This window comes from Bos indicus x Bos taurus, chromosome 9 (assembly GCF_003369695.1).
Source record: "Bos indicus x Bos taurus breed Angus x Brahman F1 hybrid chromosome 9, Bos_hybrid_MaternalHap_v2.0, whole genome shotgun sequence".
In the NCBI taxonomy this organism is placed as follows: Eukaryota; Metazoa; Chordata; class Mammalia; order Artiodactyla; family Bovidae; genus Bos; species Bos indicus x Bos taurus.
The window spans coordinates 13517190-13530146 of NC_040084.1; the positions used below are offsets into that span (position 1 = coordinate 13517190).

Here is a 12957-nt window from a genome sequence, read left to right on the forward strand (position 1 = left end):
GAGCCTCTTAATGAAGATGAAAGAGGAGAGTGAAAAGGTTGGCTTAAAGCTCAACATTCAGAAAACTAAGATCATGGCATCTGGTCCCATCACTTCATGGCAAATAGATGGGGAAACAGTGGAAACAGTGTCAGACTTTATTTTTTTTGGCTCTAAAATCACTGCAGAGGTGATTGCAGCCATGAAATTAAAAGACACTTACTCCTTGGAAGGAAAGTTATGACCAACCTAGGTAGTATATTAAAAAGCAGAGACATTACTTTGCCAACAAAGGTCTGTCTAGTCAAAGCTATGGTTTTTCCAGTGGTCATGTATGGATGTGAGAGTTGGACTGTAAAGAAAGCTTAGTGCCGAAGAATTGATGCTTTTGAACTGTGGTGCTGGATAAGACTCTTGAGAGTCCCTTCACTGCAAGGAGATCCAACCAGTCCATCCTAAAGGAGAGCAGTCCTGGGTGTTTCTTGGAAGGACTGATGGCTGAGGCTAAAACTGCAATACTTTGGCCACCTCATGTGAAGAGTTGATTCATTGGAAAAGACCCTGATGCTGGGAGGGATTGGGAGCAGGAGGAGAAGGGGACACCAGTGGATGAGATGGCTGGATGGCATCACTGACTCGATGCACATGAGTTTGGGTGAACTCCGGGAGTTGGTGATGGACAGGGAGGCCTGGCGTGCTGCAGTTCATAGGGTCGCAAAGAGTCAGACAGGACTGAGTGACTGAACTGAACTGAACTGAACTGATACTGTCTTAATTACTGTAGCTTTGTAAGTATTGTCTGAAGTCAGGAAGGTTGATTCTCCCAGCTCTTTTTTCTTTCTCAAGATTGCTTTGGCTATTTAGGGCCTTTTGTGTTTCTATACAAATTCTAACTTTTTTTTGCTCTAGTTCTATGAAAAATGTCATTGGTAATTTGATAGAGATTGCATCAAGTCTGTAGATTGCTTTGGGTAGTAGTCATCTTCACAATACTGATTCTTCCAGTCTAAGAACATGGTATATCTCTTCATCTGTTTGTGTCTTTCTTTGTTTTCTTTCATTAGTGTCTTACAGTTTTCAGCACATAGGTCAGCAGGTTTATTAGGTAGGTTTGTTCCTAGGTATTTTATTCTTTTTGCTGCAATGGTGAATGGGATTGTTTCCTTAATTTCTTTTTCTGATTTTTCATTGTTATTGTATAGGAAGGCAAGGTATTTCTGTGTATTAATTTTGTATCCTGGGCCTTTACTAAATTCATTGATTAGGTCTTATAATTTTCTGGTGGCATCTTAAGTGTTTTTTATGTATAGTATCATGTCATCTGCAAACAGTGAAAGTTTCATTTCTTTTCCAATCTAGGTTCTTTTTACTTCTTTTTCTTCTCTCATTTCCATGACTAGGAATTTCAAAACTATATCGAATAGCGGTGAGAATGGGCACCCTTTTCTTGTTCCTGATCTTAGAGGAAATGTTTTCAGTTTTTCACCGCTGAGAATAATGTTTGCTGTGGGTTTGTTATATACAACCTTTATTACGTTGAGGTATGTTCCCTCTATGCCCACTCTTTGGAAAGCTTTTTTCATAAAGGGGTGTTGAATTTTTTTGTTTTAATATGGAATGCTTCACAAAAGTGTATGTCATCCTTGCACATGGGGCCGTGCTAATCTCTGTTTCATTTCAATTTTACTATATGTGCTGCCGGAGCCAGCACCGGGTGTTGACTTTTGTCTAAAGCTTTTCCTCCATCTCCTTTAAAGACTCTTTATGTGGATATTACTAATTCTACTTTAGTCTTCATAGCTCTAAGCTTTTCACATTTTATCCTTTTTGCTGCCTTTTGGGGAATTGCCTTATCTCAGTTTTCTTGCAATTCATCTTTAAAGTATCTGCCTGTTACTACCCTGATCCACTATGTTCTTTATTTTGACTGCTTTATCTTCGTGTCTAATATTTCCATTGGGCTATTTAAATTTTTTTTCTGTTCTTGTTTCATTTTATTCTTTATCTCCTAAAGAATATCTATCATGCCTAATTTAAAACATTTCTGTTCATTCCAATAATTCTTCTTCAAATGATGTATGTTTTCTAGTTTGTTCACTTAAAAGAAAACAGATGTTATACTCCTCAGATGCCTTGTTCATCATTTTGAGCTTGTATGTCCTTGCTCCTCGGGGGTTACCAGCTGTTCTTTATGGTAATGAACATTGGAGAGGGGATGAGGACAAGTCTCTGGTCAGTGCCAGTAGCAGCAAACTAGGAAGGGGAGAGGGGAGGAGCCCAGGAACCATAGAGCCCTCACCAATAATTCCTGCTTGCTCCATCCTCTGGGACTGCCTTGGTGGCTAAGATGGTAAAGAATCTGCCTGCAATGCAGGAGACCTGGGTTCAAATCAGGGAGATCCCCTAGAGAAGGGAATGGCAACCCACTCCAATATTCTTGCCTGGAGAGATCCAAGGACAGAGGAGCCTGGTGGGCTACAGTCCACAGGGTCACAAAGAATAGGACACTGAGCGACTGATGCTTCTATACAATTCCTGTTTTGAAACATCTTATGCAAGGGGTTAATATCTTGCCTGGCCAAGGTGGGTGGTTTTAGTCAGTTCAGTTCAGTAGCTCAGTCGTGTCCGACTCTTTGCAACTACACGGACTGCAGTATGCCAGGCCTCCCTGTCCATCACCAACTCCCAGAGCTTACTCAAACTCTTGTCCATTGAGTCAGTGATGCCATCCAACCATCTCATGCTCTGTCATCCCCTCTTCCTCCTGCCTTTAATCTTTCCCAGCATCAGGGTCTTTTCAACTGAGTCTGTTCTTCCCAGCAGGTGGCCAAAGTATTGGAGTTTCAGCTTCAGCATCAGTCCTTCAAATGAATATTCAGGACTGATTTCCTTTAGGATTGACTGGTTGGATTTCCTTGAAGTCCAAGGGATTCTCAAGAGTCTTCTACAACACCACAGTTCAAAAGCATCAATTCTTTGGTGCTCAGCTTTCTTTATTGTTCAACTCTCACATCCATACATGACTACTGGAAAAACCATAGCTTTGACTAGATGGACCTCTGTTGGCAAAGTAATGTCTCAGCTTTTTAATATGCTGTCTAGGTTGATCATAGCTTTTCTTCCAAGGAGCAAGTGTCTTTTAATTTCATGGCTGCAGTCACCATCTGCAGTGATTTTGGAGCCCCCCAAAATAAAGTCTGTCACTGTTCCCATTGTTTCCCCATCTATTTGCCATGAAGTGATGGGACCAGATGCCATGATCTTAGTTTTCTGAATGTTGAGTTTTAAGCCAACTTTTTCACTCTCTGCTTTCACTTTCATCAAGAGGCTCTTTAGTTCTTCTTCACTTTCTGCCATAAGGGTGATGTCATCTGCATATCTGAGGTTACTGATATTTCTCCTGGCAATCTTGATACCAGCTTGTGCTTCATCCAGCCCAGCTTTTCTCATGATGTACTCTGCATATAAGTGAAGTAAGCAAGGTGACAATATACAACCTTGACCTATTCTGTTCCCAATTTGGAACCAGTCTGTTGTTCCATGTCCAGTTCTAACTGTTGCTTCCTGACCTGCACACAGATTCCTCACAAGGCAGGTCAGGTGGTCTGATATTCCTATCTCTTTCAGAATTTTCCATAGTTTGTTTTGATCCACACTGTCAAAGGCTTTGGGTAGTCAATAAAGCAGAAATAGATGTTTTTCTGGAACTCTCTTGCTTTTTCTGTGATCCAGCAGATGTTGACAATTTGATTTGGTTCCTTTGCCTTTTCTAAATCCAGATTGAACATCTGGAAGTTCATGGTTCACCCTGTTATCCACTATCTTGGATCCCTTGTAGCATCAGAGAAGACAGCCTCCAGGATTATAATCCACAGACCTGTGCTTTGAAGTGTTGAGGATGGGTGGTGCTATCTATTTTCAAAATTTCTCTACCATAGCTGGGTTTGTACACTGCTCTGACATTTCCTCTTGGTGATCACACATGGCCTCAGTGATTGCTACTGATAACTGTGATATACAGTCAAGAAAAGAGTCTCTAAAGACAAATTGAGCTGAGGCAAGAACAGAATTTAAAAGGCTTTCCTACAGCCTATTCTCAATACATCCCAGGTGGCTCAGATGGTAAAGAATCCGCCTGCAGTGCAGGAGACCTGGGTTTAATCCCTGGTTGGGAAGATCCTCTGGAGAAGGGAATGGCAACCGACTCCAGTAAATCAAGTAAATCAAATTATCCTGCCTGGAGAATTCCATGGACAGATAAGTCTGTTGGGCTACTGTTCATGGGATCGCAAAGAATTGAACAGGACTTAGCAACTAATGTATGTATTCTCTCACTTCTCATTCCTGGGCTTCAGCTACCCAACTCTCACTCAAGTCATTTATGGTGAACATCAGACTCTGGGTTTATCTTATCTTTTTTATGTTATTGATTTATGCAATCTGTGTTCTCCTCAAGCATCTGTAGTTTTTCTAGAGCTGATTTTGGAGGATGGAGCCAGCAGCTTGTCCTATATTAATTCTTGGCAGGGACCAGATCTGTCTTGCTCTTTCTTCTGCCATAGCCCTGCCTCCATTAATAGCTGTTCAGGGAGGAGGCTGATGTTTGGGAGCAAATTCAAAAGCCAACCTGTGTTCATTCTGTGCAAAGAAAATCATTCAGGCAGCTGGGAAACCCTGTTCATTCTCTTAGTAGGGACCAGGGACCTCAATTTGACAGTAGCATTTAGTAGGAAAAGCTTCATCCTTTTAAAATTTTCCAAAAAGACATCTGGGAAGTACATTTAAAAGTGGATGGAAGTTAAGCAGCTCTGTTGTGACAAAAGCCACTTTTGGTCAATGAAGTGTAGGGTTCAGTTCAGTTCAGTCACTCAGTTGTGTCCGACTCTTTGTGACCTCATGAACCACAGCATGCCAGGCCTCCTTGTCCATCACCAACTCCCGGAGTCCACCCAAACCCATTTTACAGTTTAAGACACCATCAGTTGTGTATTCTATTGACTGCAGTCAGACAGATTCCTAATGAAACCAAGTCTATCTAATAAGTAAATTAAAGCATGTTTCCTTCAATCCCCATCTTGATTTAATATGCTTAGTAAGTTTTTATCACAAATAAAATGTCAGCTGGTCATCACAAGTCCAAATACATGAACTTTTACCTTTTCACAATATTTTCATTTTTCCTTTGGATACTCCATTTTTGCTGTAGGCAGAACTGGTTTTGTGGGAAAATGTTTTGGGCAATATTCTAGAACTTCTGTCTCAGAACAATGCAAGTCAGAATGGTATTCCAAAACCTTGTTTTAATCACACTGAAATTGCTGACATAAATATAATGGTAAAAATACATAATAAACATATTTATTTGTAACATTATCCTTATTAATAAGAGGAATTGTATTTTCCTCTGACATGTTTTCAGAAGCTGGTATGCAGCATCTAATGCTTTTCTTCATTGGGGTCTAGTTGATTTTAATATTGTATAACTTTCTGGGATACAATAGACTGATTCAAAGTTTTAAAGGTTATATTCCTTTAACAGTTAGTATAAAATATTGAATATATTCCCCGTGTTGCACTATATATCCTTGTAGCTTATTTATTTTATACATAATAGCTTGTACCTCTTAATCCCTTCCCTCACGTTGGCCCTCCCTCCTCCTTCTTCACTGGTAAATGTGAATTTGTTTTCAACATATCTGTGAGTCTGTTTCTTTTTTGTTACATTCACTAGTTTGTTATATATATTTAGATTTAATATTTAAATGATATCATACATTGTATGTCTTTGTCTACCTGACTTATTTCACTTAGCATAATGCCCTCCAAGTCCATTCATGTTGTTGCAAGTGGCAAAATTTCATCTTTTTTTATGACCGAGTAATAGTCTCTTCTTATACATACCACACTTTCTTTATTCATTCACATGTCAATGGACCACTAGATTGTTTCTATATCTTGTGTATTATAATAATGCTGCCACAAATGCTGGAGTGCATGCATCTTTTGGAATTAACTTTTGAGTGGGGTTTCTTCTAGATAAATACCCAGGAGTGGAATTGCTAGGTCATATTGTAGTTCTAGGTCATATGGCATCATTGACTCAATAGACACGAGTTTGAGCAAACTGTGGGAGGCAGTGAAGGATGGGGAAGCCTGGAGTGCTGCAGTTTGTGGGGTCACAAAGAGTCAGACAAGAATTCATGACTGAACAATGACAACAATAATAGTTCTATTTTTACTGTTTAGAGAAGCCTCCATACTGTTTTCCACAGTGGTTGTGCCAATTTACATTCCCACCAGCAGTGTACAGAGGGTTCCCTTTCCTCCACATCTTTGCCAACATTTGTCATTTGCAGCACCTTATACTTTTTCTCACTCTGATGTAAGATGCTTGTTTCAAAATTCAAAGTATAGGGCTTGTACTTATTGGTTTTGAGCCCCAAGACAGCTAAGCCTCTACTTTCAAATTCTGAGTATGTTGGAGCCTTGGGTGGGAAGAAGAGGTATAGAATCTGAAAGATGGAATTTTGAACCAGCAGTATGAAAAGTCTGTTTAATCGAGAACTTTGATGTGGGATTTCATGGATCAAGAGATCGTATAGAAAATCACTGTGAGTAACAAATATTTATTGCCATATATAAGAAATTTATCATAGATAATGTGTGAATTCATGAGATTGTTTCCTGTCATAGTAAACTCTTTTTAAGTTACTCTAGATGTTCTTAGTCTCATGATGATTGACTTTGTCTTCTATTTAAATTTATGCAAAAGTTATATCTCAGTATTTTTTTTAGTGAAAAAACAACAACAACAATAACATTCTCCCTAGTCTCATACTCTTATTTTTCCTGGGTTTTGTAACTTAATATAACCTATTTCTCTGAAAATATTCCCTCTCCAAGTTATGTTTTAGACAAAAACCATCAGAGTACCGACCTAATGATAGATTTCCAGGTAAGTTTGAACAACTGAAACATTAGTTTCTAGAAACATTTCGCAGACTTCTTTGGTAATGAATTTATGGCTTCTGATACCTTTTCCTCATGGTTTATATATCTAAAATAAAGTACCACTAATGCCATAAAACTGTCCAAGATACACCAAAAAGAAACCTGTGTGCCATACTACATGCAGTGTTTAGTTGCTCAGTCGTGTCTGACTCTTTGAAACCCCTTGGACTGTAGCCCACCAGGCTCCTCTGTCCATGGGGATTCTCCAGGCAAGAATACTGGAGTGGGTTGCCATGCCCTTCTCCAAGGGATCTTCCCAACCCAGGGATCGAACCCATGTCTCCAGCATTGCGGGTGGACTTTTTTTTTTTTTTTTAACCATCTGAGCCACCAGGGCTTCCACTCAGGAAGCCCTGAGTGACATGGTAGGCAGAATTCTAAGATGACCACCCAGCCCTTCCACCTGCCATGACACCCCTTACTGTTGTACAGGCATCAGTTCAGTTCAGTTCAGTTGCTCAGTCATGACTGACTCTTTGTGACCCTGTGGACTGTACCACGCCAGGCTTCCCTGTCCATCACCAACTTCTGGAGCTTCCTCAAACTCATGTCTGTTGAAACTGTGATGCTATCCAACCATCTCATCCTCTGTCGTCCCCTTCTCCTCCCACCTTCAGTCTCCCCCAGCATCAGGGTCTTTTCCAATGAGTCAGTTCTTTGCATCAGGTGACCAAAGTAATAGAGTTTCAGCTCCAGCAAAAGTCCTTCCAATGAATATTCAGGATAGATTTCCTTTAGGATTTACAGGTTGGAACTCCTTGCAGTCCAAGGGACTCTCAAGAGTCTTCTCCAACACCACAGTTCAAAAGCATCAATTATTTGGTGCTCAGCTTTCCTTATAGTCCAACTCTCACATCCATACATGACTACTGGAAAAACCATAGCTTTGACTAGATAGACCTTTGTAGGCAAAGTAATGTCTCAGCTTTTTAATATGCTGTCTAGATTTGCCATAGTTTTTCTTTCAAGGAGCAAGTATCTTTTAATTTCATGGCTACAGTCACCATCTGCAGTGATTTTTGGAACCCAAAACAATAAAGTCTGTCACTGGTTCCATTGTTTCCCCATCTATTTGCCATGAAGTGATGGGACTGCATGCTATGATCTTAGTTTTCTGAATGTTGAGTTTTAAGCCAACTTTTTCACTCTCCTCTTTCACTTTCATCAAGAGGCTCTTTAGTTCTTTACTTTCTGCCTTAAGGGTGGTGTCATCTGTGTATCTGATGTTATTGATATTTCTCCTGGCAATCTTGATTCCAGCTTGTGCTCCATCCAGCCTGGCATTTTGCATGATGTACTCTGCATATAAATTAAATAATTAGGGTGCCAATATACAATGTCGATGTACTCCTTTCCCAATTTGGAACCAGTCTGTTGTTCCATGCTGGTTCTAACTGTTGCTTCTTGACCTGCATGCAGATTTCTCAGGAGACAGGTAAGGTGGTCTGGTATTCCCATCTCTTGAAGAATTTCCCACAGTTTGTTGGGTTCTATACAGTAAAAAGCTTTGGTGTAATCAATAAAGCAGAAGTAGAACTTTTTTCTGTAATTCTTGCCTTTTACATGATCCAAAAGATGTTGGCAATTTGATCTCTGATTCCTCTGGCTTTTCTAAATCCAGCTTGAACATCTGGAAGTTCACAGTGCACATAATGTTGAAGCCTGGCTTGAAGAATTTTTAGCATTGCTTTGCTAACATGTCAGATGAGTGCAGTTGTGGGAGAGTTGAACATTCTTTAGCATTGCCCTTCTTTGGGATTAGAATGAAAACTGACCCTTTCCAGTCCTGTGGCCACTGCTGAGTTTTCCAGATTTGCTGGCATAATGAGTGCAGCACTTTCACAGCATCATCGTTTAGGATTTGAAATAGCTCAACTGGAATTCCATCACCTCCACTAGCTTTGTTTGTACTGATGCTTTCTAAGGCCTACTTGACTTCACATTCCAGGATGTCTGGCTCTAGATGAGTGATCACACCATCGTGATTATCTGGGTCATGAAGATCTTTTTTGCATAGTTCTTCTGTGTATTCCTGCCCCATCTTCTTAACATCTCTGCTTCTGTTAGGTCCATACCACTTCTTTCCTTTATTATGCCCATCTTTGCATGAAATGTTCCCTTGGTATCTCTAATTTTCTTTAAGAGATCTCCAGTATTTCCCATTCTATTGTTTTCTTCTATTTCTTTGCATTGATCACTGAGGAAGGTGTTCTTATCTCTCCTTGCTATTCTTTGGAACTCTGCATTCAAATGGGTTTGTCTTTCCTTTTCTCTTGGCTTTCACATCTCTTTTCACAGCTATTTGTAAGGCCTTGTCAGATAACCATTTTGCCTTTTCGCATATCTTTTTCTTTGAGATGGTCTTGATCCCTGCCTCCTGTACAATGTCACAAACTTCTGTTTATAGTGCTTCAGGCACTCTGTCTATCAGATCTAGTCCCTTGAATCTATTTCTCAGTTCCACTGTATAATCATAAGGGATTTGATTTAGGTCATACATGAATGGTCTAGTGGTTTTCCATACAATCTTCAACTGAAGTCTGAATTTGGCAGTAAGGAGTTCATGATCTGAGCCACAGTCAGTTCCTAATCTTGTTTTTGCTGACTCTATAGAGCTTCTCCATCTTTGGCTGGAAAGAATATAATCAGTCTGATATCGGTATCTGATGTCCATGCGTAGAGTCTTCTCTTGTTTTGTTGGAAGAGAGTGTTTGCTATGACCAGTGCATTCTCTTGGCAAAGCTCTATTAGCCTTTGCCCTGCTTCATTCTGTACTCCAAGCCCAAACTTGCCTTTTTTTTCAGATATCTCCTGAGTTCCAGGACTTTTGTGTTCCAGTCCCCTATGATGATAAGGACATCTTTTTTGGGTATTAGTTCTAGAAGGTCTTGTAGGTCTTCATAGAACCATTCAACTTCAGCTTCTTCAGTGTTACTGGTTGGGGAATAGACTTGGATTACTGTGATACTGAGTGATTTGCATTGGACACTAACAGAGAGCATTCTATTGTTTTTGAGATTGCACCCAAGTACTGCATTTCAGGCTCTTTTGTTGACTATGAGGGCTACTCCATTTCTTCTAAGGGATTCTTGCCCACAGTAGTAGATATAATGATCATCTGAGCTAAACTCACCCATTCCTGTCCATTTTAGTTCACTGATTGCTAAAATGTCGATGTTCACTCTTGCCATCTCCTGTTTGACCACTTCTAATTTGCCTTGATTCATGGACCTGACATTCTAGGTTCCAAAGCACTATTGCTCTTTACTCATTGGACTTTTCTTCCATCACCAGTCACACCCACGACTGGGTGTTTTTTTTGCTTTGGCTCATCTCTTCATTCTTCCTGGAGTTATTTCTCCACTGTTTTTCCAGTAGTATATTGGGCACCTACCAACCTCGGGAGTTCATCTTTTAGTGTCATATCTTTTTGCCTTTTCATACTGTTCATGGGGTTCTCAAGGCAAGAATACTGAGGTGGTTTGCCATTCCCTTCTCTAGTGGACCACTTGTCAGAACTCTCCACCATGACCCATCCATCTTGGTGGCCCTACATGACATGGCTAATAGTTTCATTGAATCAGACAAGGCTGTGGTCCATGTGATCAGTTTGGTTAATTTTCTGTGATTGTGGTTTTCATCCTTTCTGCTTCCCTGGTGGCTCAGAGGCTAAAGCATCTGCCTGCAATGTAGGAGACCTGGGTTCGATCCCTGGGTAAGGAAGGTCCTCTGGAGAAGGAAATGGCAACCGACTCCAGTATTCTTGCCTGGAAAATCCCATGGACAGAGAAGCCTGGTAGACTACAGTCCATGGATCACAAAGAGTCAGACATGACATGATTGCTTGCTTGCTTGCTTTCTGATGGATAAAGATAATAGCTTATGGAAGCTTCCTGATAGGAGAGACTGACTGAATGGGAAACTGGGTCTTGTTCCGATGGGCGGGGCTATGCTCAGTAAATTTTTAACCCAAATTTCTGATGGGCAGGGCTGCATTCCCTCCCTATTATTTGACCTGAGACCAAATTATGGTGGAGGTAATGAAGTTAATGGAAACGTCCTTCAAAAGTTCCTGTCCACGCAGCTGCACTCAGTGCCCCTGACCCTGCAGCAGAGCACTACCTACCTGTGCCTCCACTGGAGACTCCTGGACACTCACAGGCAAGTCTGAGTCAGTCTCTTGTAGGGTCACTGCTCCTTTCTCCTAGGTCCTGGTGCACACAAGGTTTTTTTTTTTTTTTTTTTTTTTTTTAATTTTATTTATTTATTTATTTTTACTTTACAATATTGTATTGGTTTTGCCATACATCAACATGCGTCCACCACGGGTGTACACGTGTTCCCCATCCTGAACCCCCCTCCTACCTCCCTCCCCATACCATCCCTCTGGGTCATCCCAGTGCACCAGCCCCAAGCTTCCTGTATACTGCATTGAACCTGGACTGGTGATTCATTTCTTATATGATATTATACATGTTTTAATGCCATTCTCCCAAATCATCCCCCTCTCCCTCTCCCACAGAGTCCAAAAGACTGTTCTATACATCTGTGTCTCTTTTCCTGTCTCACATACAGTGTTGTCATTACCATGTTTCTAAATTCCATATATATGCATTAGTATACTGTATTGGTGTTTTTCTTTCTGGCTTACTTCACTCTGTATAATAGGCTCCAGTTTCATCCACCTCATTAGAACTGATTCAAATGTATTCTTTTTAATGGCTGAGTAATACTGCATTGTGTATATGTACCACAGCTTTCTTATCCATTCATCTGCTGATAGACATCTAGGTTGCTTCCATGTCCTGGCTATTATAAACAGTGCTGCGATGAACATTGGGGGTACACGTGTCTCTTTCAATTCTGGTTTCCTCAGTGTGCATGCCCAGCAGTGGGATTGCTGGGTCGTATGGCAGTTCTATTTCCAGTTTTTTAAGGAATCTCCACACTGTTCTCCATAGTGGCTGTACTAGTTTGCATTCCCACAAACAGTGTAAGAGGGTTCCCTTTTCTCCACATCCTCTTCAGCATTTATTGCTTGTAGACTTTTAGATCGCAGCCATTCTGACTGGCATGAAATGGTACCTCATTGTGGTTTTGATTTGCATTTCTCTGATAATGAGTGATGTTGAGCATCTTTTCATGTGTTTGTTAGCCATCTGTATGTCTTCTTTGGAGAAATGTCTATTTAGATCTTTGGTCCATTTTTTGATTGGGTCGTTTGTTTTTCTGGAATTGAGCTGCAGGAGTTGCTTGTATATTTTTGAGATTAGTTGTTTGTCAGTTGCTTCATTTGCTATTATTTTCTCCCATTCTGAAGGCTGTCTTTTCACCTTGCTTATAGTTTATTTTGTTGTGTAGAAGCTTTTAATTTTAATTAGATCCCATTTGTTTATTTTTGCTTTTATTTCCAATATTCTGGGAGGTGGGTCATAGAGGATCCTGCTGTGATGTATGTCGGAGAGTGTTTTGCCTATGTTCTCCTCTAGGAGTTTTATAGTTTCTGGTCTTATGTTTAGGCACACAAGGTTTTGATTGTGCCCTGCGAGAGTCTGTTTCCCTAGTCCTGTGCAAGTTCTGTAATCAAATCCCACTGCCCTCTGAAGTCAAATTCTCTGGGGGCTCTCAGTCCCTTTTCTAGATCTCCAGGTTGGGAAATCTGTTGTGGGTCATAGAACTTTCTTGACAGTGAGATAATTTCTTTGGTATAGGCATACACTTGAGGTATTGCAGGTTCAGGGCCAGAGCACCATAATAAAGTAAATACTGCAATAAAGTGAGTCACATGATTTTTTTGATTTTTCTGTGCAAGGGTTATATATATATTATACTTTCAGCTTGAAAAAAGATCCTAGAAAGAGCAGTGCATGCATGCTCAGTCACTCACTCTTGTCCAACTCTTTGTGACTCCATGGACTGTAGCCTGCCTGACTCCTCCATCCATGGAATTTTCTAGGCAAGAATGCC

The 12957-nt window shown here is 40.5% G+C and overlaps 1 non-coding gene across 1 annotated transcript; it reads right to left on the reverse strand.

Moving 5' to 3' along the window:
- Positions 1-1585: 1585 nt before the first annotated feature.
- LOC113898945 lies at positions 1586-1690 on the reverse strand. Its single transcript, XR_003512798.1, has one exon. It is a non-coding gene; the product is annotated as a U6 spliceosomal RNA (small nuclear RNA).
- Positions 1691-12957: the final 11267 nt, after the last annotated feature.